Below are 15,721 nucleotides of genomic sequence, written 5' to 3' on the forward strand. Positions count from 1 at the left end.
CAAAAGATACTGAAGATTATTAAAAGACAAACTTTTAAATATAAAGATTAGTTAAGACAAGTAAAGGTGTCAGAGTATAGTTAACTGGAGGTCAAGTTGAGAGATACCTCCTTCTCTTCCTGGTGCATTTCCTAGCTCACATCAAAGCCCAGGGCCTCTCCCTGTGCTACTTGTCAAAGGCTAAATCTTCCTGAGGCTGGGAAATTGTAACAGAACCTTTGGCCCTCTGCCCCTTGAAGGGACCCACCATGACTCTTGGCCCCAGGCACACTTGTAGCTTCATGGACTCATTCCTGCACTGAAAACCCAACTAATACATTAAATTAAAAATCATATTCTTTTCACAATAGTTAAAGACAATATGTTAATATTATATATCAGATGTTATATTAGGCATGAAAGTCAATTTTTTTTCTTCCTGTTTTAAAGAATTAAAATAATTTTTAGGCCCCTAGTGTATTATAAGGCCGTAGGTGCTTTGCCTAGTGGGTGGGTGAGCCCTGAGTGGTATCCTACTAATTTCCATTAGCAGCAGCTGGGGCTCTATCTCTAGAAGGGCTAAATTATGAACCCCTCCAAAGCAGAATTCGATCTGTGTGGTTAAAATGCAACTTTGTAAAGGAGTCTAAAAATTTGTGTACATTCTTAGATTCCCAATGATAAAAACTACCCCTCCTTGGATCATTGTGACAGTAAAAACCACACTGTGGCTTCTTTGTCTCAAACATGTCCCACAGAGATTTCTTCATGAATCAGTTTCAATTCAAGATCATGAGACTCTTGACTATATTTCAGGAAAACAATACCATGTAGGAAATTAATGTGAACATAATCTCTGAGGAGAGTCATGCCCTAAAATAAAAAAAAAATAAAAAATTAAAAAAAAGCAAAATTGTTCAGGCACATTCACACATGCTTGTAATCCCAGCAGCTCCAAAAGCTGAGACAGGAGGATTGTGAGTTCAAAGCCAGCCTCAGCAATGGTAAGGCACTAAGCAACTCAGTGAGACCCTGTCTCTAAATAAAATACAAAATAGAGCTGGAGACGTAACTCAGTGGCCAAGTGCCCATAGTTCAATCTTCAGTACTGGGGGGAAAAAAAGGCACAATTCATCTCAATGTAAGATTTTAAAATAGAATTAGTCATTGTGAAAGTCAGCCATCTTTGTGTATTACCTCTGTGCATTTGCTCATAATTAATTCCTAAAATGTCTATAGTCCCAGCTACTCAGGAAGCTGAGACAAGAGGATCACAAGTTCCTCAGTAATTACTGGCCTCAGTAATTTAATGAGGCCACAAGCAACTTAGTGAGACTCTCTCTTAAAATATAAAACCAGCAATGAATGTAGCTCAGTGCTCATGAGCCCCAGGTTCAATCCCAAGTACCAAGAAAAAATAAAAATAAAAAAGACAGTTTTAAATGTCAGTTTTACTTTTCTTTCTTTTTTTTATTTTTCTATCATTTTATTTTGCCAGCATTACTTTTTTCCATTTGCTATGCTATGTATTCCTTCCCATAATTTCAATAATGAAAGCATAAATTGTATAAAGACTTTTGGAGAATTCTACTTTTGTTTTATGCTAATTTAACCAAAGGAAAGTACATTATGACAATGCTAGTATTTTATTTGTATAAAAACAATGAAACTTCCTCAAAAAATGAAAAGATATCTTTTTATACAACTACTTTTGTAAAATGTACAATTTCTCAAGGTCTGGAGTCTTCCAGCAGTGGCATATGTGGTGATGACTTGTTGTGGGTTTTTTCCCTTTGGTGGTGCTGGTGATTGAACCAAGGGCCTCATACATGGTCAACAAGGCCTCTACCACTCAGCTACATCTCCATTTTTTTGTTTGAGAAAGAGAATCACTAATTTACCATGACTGTCCTTGAACTTGTTTTCCTCCTCTCTCAGATGCCAAGTCTCCAGGATTACAGGCCTGGGCCACTGCACCTAGCCTTCTGCCTTTCTTTATTGTGGAGACTTATCCTCTAGTTGTCCCCAAGGTTCAAGAAAATCAATAAGGAGAGAGAGAGAAAGAAAAGCTGATTTAGACTTAAGGTCTTTAGAGTTAAAGGTCATCATATAGGAATGTTCATCAGAGACAAAGTACTTTTACTCTCTCTCAGTTTCCAGAAGTTCTGAGAGGAAACCCAGCCAGCCCTTTCATCTATGCTCCCTCCTCCTTCCTAATCCTTTTCACCAGTACCACATACTACCCATCTGCCACTAAATGGGGCTTCTAGTAAAAGGGTTTTAGTAGAAGGAAGTGAGTGGATATGGAATTCAATGGAAACTTCAGGAATAATGCACTTTAGAAATTCACATATTCATTTTTAATGCTCATTATCCAAAAATACATATACGGGGCATAATCTGGACTAACATTGGGCTTATCCCATAGATAAAATAAGCAGTTACTAATGACTATGACATACTAAACTATGACAGATGGCCAAATCTAACCATCACCCTCTTTTATATGACCTATGAGATAAAAATAACTTTTATATTTTTCAGTGATTTTAAAAATTATGGCACCTAAAATTACATGAAATTTCAATGTCTGTAAAGTTTTATGGGAACTCAGTCATACTCATTTGCCCAAATATGGCATATGTTTGTATATCTGATGATTTTATATACCAACATTATATACATGAATATTATATATATATTAGCTATATATGTATTTTTACACATATATATGTGTATTTAAGTATTGACTACTTATGACAGAAATCACAAAATTCTCAAAACCTAAAATATTTTAAATCTGGCCTTTACCGGAAGAAGTTTGCTAACCCCTGGTATAGAATCATGAAAGGAAGTAATTTGTTTAATAAGTGGTAAGGTGCTTAGCATTGCTGGAGATTAAGGTACATGAATAACAAGGAGACAAAAATGAAGCTCAAGGAATATATTACATTCATATTGTATGCCTTGCTGAAACCCCAAATTTCCTTTATTTTTTCTGATCATGGTTCTGAGTATTCTGCCATTTACTGCCAATGTAAACAAGTTGCCAAATTCATTACCTACCAAATTCTTTAGCCAGTTTAAACTTCAATTCATCCACTGGCAATAAGGGAGGATAATAATAATATCTAAATCAGACAGGTGATATAAAAAGTTGAAAAAAAATTCATAGCATAATTGTGTGTTGTATTCTATAGATATTATCAACATATGGTCATGATTTTCATTTTTATTATTACTGTTTTTTTGCTGCTATGTAACAAATGTAGCTCACTGTAGAATGTTTGGAAAACAAAATTAACAACATAGCCCTGTCCTCCTTCTTACCACTTGAAGGTGACAATTATTAAAATTTTATGTATTCCCTCAGTCTATTTTCTACTCACACATTCCTAATATTGCAATATTATTCAAAAATCAATATTTTATATACATATTTTTGTGTTTTCATTTAATATTATAAAGTGGGTATTCAGTAGAAGGAAATGTTCTTCAAAAATGACTTAAATGATTACCTATTTTCTTAAACTCACTGGTCATAAATGACTTACTCATTCATAGATCAGTGGTTATTTCCTATTTTGACACAATAATGATTCATCATTGAACATGTTTCTATGTGAAATTTGTCTATAGCTCTGATTGTTGCCTTAAATTACAGACTCTGAAGAGATTCTCAAAACAATGGGTGAACCCTTTGAGGGAGTTCACACAAATATTCTAAATTGTTTTGCAGAAAAATTATACTAATTTATAACCAAAATTATTAACTCTGGATAATATAATTCTTCCTTTTCTAAATTTGATAAGCAAAACTGAATTTCTGTATTGTTTCCTGATTTGTTCAATTTGTATTTTTTTTTACTACTAGGATAATTGAACAATTTTATATGCTTAATTCTTATTAGTAATTTTATTGAATTGAGTCTTTGAACTCTCTATCTTTGGGAGAGAGAGGTGTTTTTCCCCCAGTGATTCATATGAACTCTAAGTCTATTACACAACCTTATTATTATTGTGTTCCTTTAATTTAAATTGCTGTTTCCATATGTCTTATGATTTTACTCTGTTAACATATTCTGTAATACAGAGGGCTGGATTGCTTATAAGGTGAGAGTAGTTTCTAGTTATCATGCAGTGTTGATCATATTATTGTTCTTTTTGTTTGTTTGTTTTTTAATTATGGGTGTGGGGGGCATCATAGTAAAAATACAGTGACTAAAGTCTCCAAATAATTTTTTGGCTCAAAAACATATTTTGTTTCATTTATGTTTTAGTGCTACAGAGAATTCCAAGTTCAGCATGATAGTATTACTAAAAAAAATGATATTTTAACATTACACAATGTATACAAGTATCAAAACATCACATGATACCTTAAAATATAATCTTTATATTTTATGTATTAATTAAAATACATTTAAAATATTTTAATTTAAAAAAGAAATGAGTTTTCCCTCTACAAATGCTATAAAATTTTGAATAAATTTTGAAAATCAAATTGTCTTCTAGAACACAACTGGTTGTTAGCCTTTCTTCTTTGATTTTGCCGGCCGCTTAATGAGTCATTGTTATTATTTAATTGATTTTTCTTAGGTTGCTAGTATTTTCATTTTTTTTACTACACATTACTTTTACTCCATTTGCTTCCTTGACCTCCTCAGGAACACTTAATTATTTGTTACTTTGCTTTATACTATTTTTTCTATTTTTTCCCCATTTTCTATACCTTGTGAGAGAGCACCATAAGTCTGTTAATGTATTTTTCTCCTTTAGAAAAAAATCAAGTCTATTCTTTTCTGCTTTCAATAATTTTTTTTGTTTCTACTATTGCAATTTGTTTTCATTACAATATTTCCATAATTACATAAAGAAGTCTAATTTTTATGCCTATCTTAGCAAACTTCTTTTTCATCTCTGTTGCCTAGAAAACACTATATAGACTATATTAATGGCCTTGTTTGTTATATACTTCATGTTACGGTATATTTCTTTCTTTCTTTCTTTGGTACCAGGACTGAACCCAGGAATGCATAACCACTGAGTCACATCCCCAACTCCTTGGTCTTGCTGAGTTGCTCAGAGCCTAGCTAAGTTGCTGAGGTTGGATTTGAACTTGAAATCCTCCTGCCTCAGTCTCCCACGCCCCTGGGATTACAGGTGTACACCACTGCACCCGCTGTATAATTTAATTTGGTTTCAGCCTTTTTCACTTTTCTTTTTCTTTTTTTCAGGGTTAGCTGTTTACTCTCATCACTAACTCTTCCTCATCCCAGCGTCACCACGCAATGGGCAGCATCATCCCCACTGGGCCGCAGCAACTCCGCCAACCCTTCTGCTGGACCAAATTCTTCGCCGAGTTGTCTTCTAGGCTCCAGACCCGCCCCCTCCCGCGGGTTGCCAGGAGAGAGCTTCGCCAGGCCAGGCCAGGGCAGCTCCCAAGGGCCAGCTTGGGTTTGCAGAGACCAGAGAGAAGCCGCAGACCCTAGGGCCAAGGTACCCTACCCCGGTGGGTTCCCTCAAAATTCGAAGGCGCCTGGAGCACCCAGGGCCCAGAAACAAGCCTCAGCTGCCCAGCGACCGCCAAAGGGATGAGGAGAAAGGTGGTGGGGGTCTAGTCGCTGCGGGGCCGCCAGCCGGGTTACCTGAGGCGACGGGCGGGGCCCGCATAGCTGGGGCGGGCACCGGGGGCCGCACTCAGCTTTCCGCCTCACGTGACTGGCGCCATCCGGGGCAGTCCGTCCTCAGGCGGTCAGTCAGTACACCAGTCGGTGACTCTCCCAGGGCGCCTGGGGACCCGCCGGTGGGGCTCTGTTCAGGCAACTTCCGACTGCCAGGGGCGGCGTCGTCAAATAACTCCCCAGACAAATGGGTCACTGCGCTTCTGCGGTGCGCCTGATCAGCGACTTGAGAGGGGCTTTATTAATTCTTTTTAGCTATATATAGCACTATAATTCATTTTGACATAATTATATAAGCATAAAATATAATTTACTCTATTTTAGTCTCCAAAACGTCCCTTTTCTCCTTCCTCCCCCTGTTCTCTTCTTTCTACTGATTTTTCTGCTGTTGATTTATAGTTTTTAAATTACCTCATAAATATACATAATGCTGAAAATCACTGTTGTATATTCACATATGTCCATAGGAATTAGGTTAGATTTATTCCACTCTTCTTTCTTTATTTCATCCCTCCTCCCTCCCTACAATCCCCTTAGTCTACTCCACTGATCTTTTTTCTATTATGATGGAATCTTTCATGCTTTTTTTTTTCTTTCCTCTTATTTTGGATTAGTTTTCACATTTCAGAGAAAACATTCAACCTTTGACTTTCTGTGTCTGGCTTATTTCACTTGGCATGATTGTATCTAGTTCCATCCATTTACCAGAAAATGCCATAATTTCATTCTTCTTTATGACTAATACCCCATTGCCGGTATGTACCACATATTCTTTATCCAGTCATCTATTGAAAGGCACATACGTTGGTTAATGGCTTAGCTATTATGAATTCTGCTGCTTTAAATGTTAATGTGGCTGTATCTTTATAATATGCTAATTTTAGACCTTAGGGATATACACTGATAAGTGGGGTATCTAGGTCATATCATGGTTTCATTCTTAATTTTTTTGAGGAATCTCCATACTGCTTTTTCAGAGTAGTTGCACTAATTGGCAGTCCCACCAACAATGTATGAGTGTACCTTTTTACCCCACATCGTTATCAACACTTATTATTATTTGTGGTCTTTATAATTGCCATTCTGACTGGAGTGAGATGAAATCTCAATGTAGTTTTGATTTACATCTCCTAATTACTAAAAATGTAGAACATATTTTTATATATTTGTTGGCCATTTGTATATCTTCTTTGGAGAAGTGTCTGCTTAGTTCTTTTGTCCATTTATTGATTGGTTTATTTGTTTTAAAAGAAAACATCCTGCACAAAAGTCAACTCAAAGTGGACAGAAGACCTAGGAATTAGACCAGAAACTCTGCAATTTCTAGAAGAAAATATAGGATCAACACTCCGATATATTGGCACAAGAAGCACAAGAAATAAAACCAAAAATCAATAAGTGGATTGGCATCAACTTAAAAAGCCTACAGAAGATTACAGAATGAAGAGAGAGACTACAGAATGGGAGAAGATCTTTTTCACCTACTCATACAGTACATTTGTGTACAGAATATCTAAAGAACTCACTTTTCATTTTTATGGTGAAATCCTGCTATAAGATATACCATTTTAAAATTTCAAATTTTTTGTGTTGTATTCTGTGAGTTGAAAATGTTGCACAAGTGCTTTGATGGTATCTATGTACATTGTATGCTTTCAGCATAGTCAGGTATCATTGCATGATAAACACAATGTTCTGACATCTAATTGGATTGCAAAATGATCTAAATTCCACTGCTTCTTCAAATGTGGCACTTGAAATCTACTTTTTTTTTTCTTATTTTTGGTATGATGTGTATCCACTGAAAATAAAAATGAATCTATGATGCTATACTACAAAGATGTGCATTGAAACTAAAAACACTGACAATTTACAACTGTATTATTGTGGTTGTTAGTGTTCTAAGGAGTAGAAGAAAGTATTGCTAATGGACAAACTCTGTCACAGCTGTTCAACTTTGGCCACTGTAGCATAAAATCAGCCATAATATATAAATAAATGAGTATGGTTGTACTCCAATACAACTTTATTTCTGAGTACTGAAATTTGAATTTCAAATAATTTTTACATGTCAAGAAATAGTAATCTTCTTTTGATTTTTCTAAAAATATAAAAATAAATTTTCTAAAAATGTAAAAATATTAAAATTAGAAAAATAAATCTTTCTAAAAATGTAAAAATAAATTAACTCATGAACAAAATAAAGACTTATGGAGTGTTAGATTTGGCTCATAGGCTATAGTTTTCCAACACCTGCTCAATGTATGAGCTCTGACACTAACATGCCTGGGTTTTAACCTTGATCCTGTTTGCTTAACAGCTCTATAACATTGGGCAAGTTACTTAAGATCTCCTGTCCTCAGTTTATCCTTTTATGAAATGAGAACAATCATAGCATCTACCTCACAGCTTGATGTAGGATTAACTCAGTTAATACATGTAAATCACAAAAGAATTATGCAGGGGACATCATAATTTCTGTAGAAATATTAACCATTATGATGATGCTGATGACAGTGGCGTGGAACATGTTTGGGATGATAGAAATTGTGACATGGGAGAGAAAACAGAAGGAAGACTAGGATGGAGAGGTGGGTAGGAACCATGTCTTGAAAGGCCATCTATACTGAGATATTTGAATGCTATTTTTGTTAACTATATAATAAGGGTTTTCAGGACAAGAAAAAAAATTAGATCGGTATTTAGAACATTACTGTGGCAGTCAGGTAGAGATTAGAAGACAAGAGGATCCAATCTGTAAGAGAGAAGTAAAAAGACTTGTACAAAGGAAAAAAAAATAAGTATAAGGAAAGCCATTTCTTAAATCTCAGAAATTGTAGCCCTCTGCCTAAGTAGAGTAGGCATTAAGCAGAGCTGACAGCTCAGAGGAAAATTGTTTCTGTTCTAGACAGCAACTGCTCCTGGAAACCTGCAGGCCAGCAGAGACTTGAGCTTCATAGATGGCCCCTTGCCAAGATGAGGTCATCAGGAGGTGTGGCTGTGCCACCTGGGACATTAGCCCTCCTCCCCAGATCTGAGCCTGTCTAGTCACCTACCCTTCCCCTCCAGGACCCAGCATAGGCCACTGGGAGCCTCAGTCAACTGTGCTCCCTCAACAGCAGAGTGTGTCATTATCAACTTTTTAATGAGGTCACAGACAGTGACTCTTCATTAAAGGATTGGTTAGTTTGCAAACCCAGGGGAGGAAGACACTAAGGACCCGACCGAAGTCAGTGACAACAGAGCTAAGCCCAAGAGTAGTTATACTGGAGGGGGGAAGAATGAGCTCTTCTTAGCAGAGACTCTTAGGCTTTTACTGTTAGGCCTCTGGGATCCCTTCCAGATACTATGATTCTGGAGAGAGAGAACTCAAGGGACCAGGCCCTGGTGGGAGGAAGTGACAACAGAGCCAAGTGGTCCCAAGCTCATCCCAGCTCTTGGCAGAGAGTCTTGGGGAAAATCAAACATTCTTCAGATTTTCTTGTATGCTTATGTAGATGAAATATTTGGAACTCCTCCTTGTGTAGGATCCCTTAGACATTCCATCCACTCCAAGGTTCTCAAAAACAATCACTACTGTAGAGATGAAGATGCCATTTATGTGTATCTCCCTTGAGGATTGCTGCCAGAGCTTCCTAATTGGCCTCCCTGCCTCTAGTCATGCTGCAGATTTACACATATACTCCTCATTCCAATCCATTCTCCTCAGAGTTGTTTCTAAATTAACACATGGCAATCTATTATTATGCTTAAAACCCTTGTGACTCACCTTCATCCTAAGAATAAAACTAATGTTCCTAGTATGTCATACAAGCCCCCTTGTAGTTCAGCTCTAAGCTTTCTTTATAACTTCAGATCTTACATATCCCAGCCACATGGTTAAATGAATAGTCAATTATTATTGTATTATTTTCTTTCCCTGTATACCATGCATTTTTAGTTAGCATTCTTTATTCCCATCAAAATTTGGAATTGAAAAACTTCAGTTTAAATCCTGTGTTGGCTATTTACCATCTATACAAGTTCACACAAATTACTTTAAATTTCTATCCTTCTATATTCTCATCTTTGGTGCAATAACTCTTCATGAGGTTAACATAAGAATAAGATAAGGATAAAGAAACCTACGGTCCAAGAGCATTAAAAATCCTGTTTGTCCTATGGCAACAGAGGTACAATGTGAACGAATCACATCAGTTAGTTAGTGTTAGCAACTAGTACCACTTGTAGAACTATATGATTCTATTCTTTAGCATTTTTTCCAATTTAGAGTGGATCTTTTTTGCAGAATCCTCAATAGGTATTTGCTACTATTTGTCATATAAGTAAATTATTAAGTCCCCTCCTTTTCCCAGGGAGCAGGGTGAAGAAAGGAACTAACATGTAATTACTGCCAAATATGAGCTACCTATTTGTTAGTAAAGTATTCTTCATAGTTATTAGTAAGGGATAGAGAACAGGCAAAGTAACAACTAATAAGTGTCAGAAATTAGGTTTGAGTTTAGGTCTCTCTGGTTTCAGTATCATTATCTTTTCAATATAGCATATTACTTCTCTAGATTGTAATGATAGAAGCTAGAAAGAAACTAGGAGAAAACAAAAATAAATGTAACATGAAAGGTCAAAAGACTTCAGGAATGTTCTAAGAGGAAAAAAAAAAACATTGACACCAATAGATAAAAAGGAATGACCTATTATCATATATGATTAACTGTTTCTTTGGTATCATTGAAAGAACTAGAAATGTTACTTTTATTCTTCCTTTTTTTCCAGAACAATGGATTGACCATTCAGCCATGTCCCCAACCCTTTTTATTTTTATTTTTTTATCTTGAGACAGAGTCTTCTTAAGTAGCTTAGGGTTTCACTAAGTTACTGAGGCTGCCTTTGAACTTGTGATCCTCTTGCTTCAGCCTCCTTTTCTGTGGGTAATTGGTATGTGTCACCAAGCCCTGCTAAAAAAAATTACTTTTACTTTTACATAAAAACTACTTAGAACAGAATAAGTTTTCAACCAAAGGGAGACACTATTTACATCTTTGTTCAACTCCTCTGACTGTAATTTCTGCCTCACCTCATACACCCCACATGAAATTAATTCCTACATATCACTTAAGATTCAACTCTAATATTTTTTCTTTCATGAAACTCTGGATTATCCCTCGAAGCAAATCAGAGTTGACCCTCCTTGATTGTTAAGAATTAAATGAGTTGCATTTATATTTTATATGCGTAAAAGACACAGTAAGGAGAGTTTATCATTCATATTTGTATGTCTGAGAACCAGAGTCCAGGGCCTGGCATACAGTAGTACATAATAAGTGATTAAATGAGTGCATAGTTCCCAAAATGTTTCTCTAGCTCTGACCTCCCATTGAAATGTGAGTTGTTCCAACTTTCCAATTGTCAAATATGTTTTTTTCTTAAGTATCAAGGTATATGTCAAGCAACAGGAAGCTCTCAAACAAACTTTTATCATAATCTTCAAATCTTGAAAAAAATATTGTTGTTGTGGTACTTATTCCCTTTTTTGACCCACTTTTCATTATCATATCCTGAATATTTAAACTAAGAATCCTGAGAATACAACAATAACAAGGTGCTGCCCTCTAGGAGTTCCTAGATCCCTGATTAAGTCAGACAAGAAGATTAGCAGCTATAGAACAAGAGAGCAGGGTGCAAAGTGTTTTACTGTGTTAGGTATCTATATGGTGTTTTAGTGAGCCTTTTCACTGCTGTGACTCAAGGACCTGAAAAAGAACAATTAGAGGAGGTTCATGGTTTCAGAGGTCTCAGTCCATAGATGGCTGGATCCATTGCTCTGGGCCAGAGGTTAGGGAGAACATCATAGCATAAGAGTGGCAGAGAAAAGCAGATCTCCACCAAGAAGCAAAGAGGAAGGGAGAGATAGCAAAAGCAAGAGAGAGACACTTCTCTCACCACAGACAAAATGTTATCCCCAAAAGACACGCACACCCCCGATGACCCAGCTCCTCCAGCCATACCCCTACCTGCCAATGCTTACTATCCAGTTAATCCCTATCAGGTGATTAATGCACTGATCAGATTAAGGCTCTCATAACCCAATCATTTCATCTCTAAACTTTCTTGCATTGTCTCATACATGAGCTTTTGGGGAACACCTAATATCTAAATCATAACAACTGACTGGGAAGTACACTGTAGAAATATTCAACCAGCCTTCTACTCCTGTTGATTCTTCCTTGGCAAAACTCTTCTTAACTCGAACTTGATTCAATTCCCATTTTCTTTTTTTTTTTTAATTTGTTCTTTTTTAGTTACACATGACAGTAGAGTATAAGTTGACGTATTTATACAAACATGGAGCACATCTTATTCTAACTAGGATCCCAGTCTTGTGGTTGTACATGATATAGAGATTCACTGTGGTGTATTTATATGTGTACATAGGAAAGATAAGTCAGACTCAACCCACTGCCTTTCCTAATTTCTTTCCTTCCCCTTCCCTTCATTACCCTTTTTCTAATATACTGAACTTCTATTCTTCCTATCCACCCCCTTGTAGTTTGTTAGCACCCACATATCAGAGAGAACATTTGACCTTTGGTTTTTGGGGATTGCCTCATAGTCTCCAGATCCATATATTTTCTGGCAAATATCGCAAAGTCATTCTTTTATGTCTGAGTAACATTCTATTGTATATACCACATTTTCATTGCCACTACCATTATCCTAGGTAGGCTCTTACCTCTACAGTATTATTATAAGAGCCTTCTCACGGTTTTCATGCTTTTTTGCTCATTTTCCAATCCTTTACACATACTGGTAGGTATTATTTTTACAGTGATGAACAAAACCAAGCCCCTGCCCTCAAGATGTTACAATCTAATGAGAAGAGAAATGTCAACAATGAATTGCACAAACATATATACAATTACAAACACCTATAATTGTTATGAAGGAAAAGATGTAGTGTTCTGAGAAACAAAAGGAGGGGGTCCTAATATACATTCAGAATCAGAGAAGACCTCATTGAAGAAGTGGAATTCAAAGTAGTATCAGAGGATTATATAGAAGGTAACCATGTTAAAAAAATAAAAATACTCAAAGTAAATGGATTCTACTGTCATTTATAGCTAAAACTAACCAATTAAAAAGAATTTATACATACAAAAATTCTAAGGCAGTATTGCAGAAAAGGTGTTGGTGCAATAAGAGTAGTGGTGATGGTCATGATATAGTGTACTGGAATGTCCCTTCCTCTCCTTGATGCAACTTCAGGTCCCAGTTCAAATAGCATTATGATGAAACCTGATTATATATAACATTCACCAGGGCTCAGCATATTTTCTATATTTTGTTTCCTTCTCACAGTAGGTTTTGGGCATTTGACAGCTGAGGAAATGAGATAAGGAATAATTTCCCCTCAGATTACAAGTTTAGGAATCAGTGGAGAAGAACTAGAATCTAGTTTAGTTTTGTTTCTAATATCTGTCTTTTTAATAAAAAGATGAATACTTATATATGATAAAAATTCAAAGACTCCTTCCTTCTGGAGGCAGAGGTTAATTCTTCTTTCTTGCATGTAGGTTGGGCCAAAAAAACTCATTTCTAAAGTATAGAGTATGAAAAGGGGAAAAGGATTAACTTTACAATAGAGAAATCTGAGAGATATCACCTTAATCAGGGATTAAGGTTAATATGACTAGTGACATGTGGTGTTGGTACAATACACAGCTTAGCATGACATGATGAGATGGGACCTCACATTCACAAAATTACTACCCCTTTATCCCTTAACACCAAACACCAGCAAAAAAAAAAAAGAAAAAAAAAAAAAAAACAACAACAACAAAACTACAATCTAATCACTAAAAACCTACAGACTGTTTTGAGAGACATTCTATGAAATACCCGATAGCACTCAGGCCAAAAAATTAACAGAATTCTAAGTAAATTTTACAGATTGGAGAAAAGTAAGAATATGTGATAACTGAATGCACTGTACTCTCCTGGATACAATCTTGGAAAAGAAAAGCCCTTCGTGGGAAAATTGTTCCAATTCAAATAATTACCTACACTCCAGTTAATGCACCAAAGAGAAATTCTCTGTTATTTTATGATTCTCCTACAAACCTAAAATTACTTCAAAATTAAAAATTTTTGTTCAAGACTTTAATAATGTTCAAGACTTTAATACTGTTCAAGACTTTTATACTGATACAAGGTTACACAATCAAAAGTAGATTGTCCTCTCAGAGGTAATAACTATTGCTCAGAGGTAATAACTATTATCAATTTCTTATAGAGCTTGCCAGAAATTTTCTAATAATAAATTTTATTTATATATTCATGATTTTCTTTTTATAAAATATATGTCATTTTGTTAACATTCTTCACCTTGATTTTTTAAAAATAAATTTTAAAAAATTTAGAGCACTATTTTTATAGAAAAGTTGCAATGATAGTACATATAATACCCATATACCCCACATTCCGTCCTCCCTATTATTAACACTTTATTGAATATGGTACATTTGTCACAATTAATGAACAAACATTGATATATGATTATTAACTAAAACCCATTCTTTATTCAGGTTTCCTTAGTTTTACCAGATGTTGTGCTCTGGGATGACATCCAGGCTACCACCCTACGCGCAGACTTCATGTCTCTGCTGGGCTGCACTTGGTCATGCCAGTTTCTCAGACTTTTCTTGTTTTTCATGACCTTGACAGTTTTGAGGAATACTGGCCAGATATTTTAAATAATATCTCATATTTGGGATTTATATAAGGTTTTGCTTATGATTGGACTGGGATTGTGGTTTGGGGAAAATGATTATAGGAGTGAAATGTCATTTTCATCGAATCTTATCAAGGTCACATTATATCAACATGTTTTAGCACTGGCTATGATCTAACTTTGATCACCTGGATGAAGTCATGATTGTCAAGTTCCTCTGTGTTATGGTTTGGATGTGAAGTGTCCCCCAAAAGCTCACATGTGAGACAATGCAAGAAGATTCAGAGAAGAAACTTTGGGGTTACAAGAGCCTTAACCCAATCAGTAAATTAATCACCTGATGGGATTAATTGAGTGGTAACTGAAGGCAGATGGGATATGGCTGGAGGAGATAGGGCATTGAGGGTATGGCTTGGGGACATATATTTGTATCTGGCAAGTGGAAATCTCTCTCTCTGCTTCCTGGTCACCATGTCAGCTGCTTCCCTCTGCCACACTCTTCCACCATGATGTTCATCCTCACCTTGATGTTCTGGTAGGGTCCTTTTAGTCACAGCAGCAAAAAAAAAGTTGACTAAAACACTCTAACATGAAATTATTCTCCCCTGCTCCTTCCCATATTTTACTCTTTGGAAAGAAATTAATTACCATGCTGAGCCCACACTCAGAGGGTGGGGAGTTATCCTCCAACTGCCTGTGAGTAGAGCAATCTACATAAATTATTTGGAATTCCCTCAGGAGATTTGTTGATTACATTTTTGTCTTTGTTCAATCATATATGTTCATCAATATGCATTCAAATGGTATTCATTTTATATTTTGGATTACAATCCAATCCTACTTAATTTGTTGGCAAAATTCAGCTTTAGCTACTGAGAGCTTTTCCATTTGCTTTCAGTCTCTCTTTTACATAATCTAATAATGAACTTTTTTTTCTGTTTTGTTGTTGTTGTTATTGTTTTTCTTTGTTTTTAGCATTTGCTTTCTGCACTATAAAAAGCTTCATGCTCATTTCATATATTTCCTACTCCAGTCCTAGAATTAGACATTTTCCAAAGAGTACTAATTCCATTTTGGAAATTAATATTAGAAAGACAAGTTTTGATCCTAGATGTTCTTAATTTTTAGCATGAATATTAATATACATTAATAGTTATATAGCATTTCATTGTATATCATGAAAACTTCACAATTTTTAATTGTCCCCTATTGATGAAATTAAGGTATTTTCTACAATGTTTGGCAATTTAAATGGTGCTACAATTTAAAAACCAATTATAATTTTTAAAGCCTGAATTAAATAATTTAATACTATTTTATTTCTATCTTG

Source organism: Marmota marmota, unplaced genomic scaffold (genome assembly GCF_001458135.2).
Source record: "Marmota marmota marmota unplaced genomic scaffold, marMar, whole genome shotgun sequence".
Classification (NCBI taxonomy): domain Eukaryota; kingdom Metazoa; phylum Chordata; class Mammalia; order Rodentia; family Sciuridae; genus Marmota; species Marmota marmota.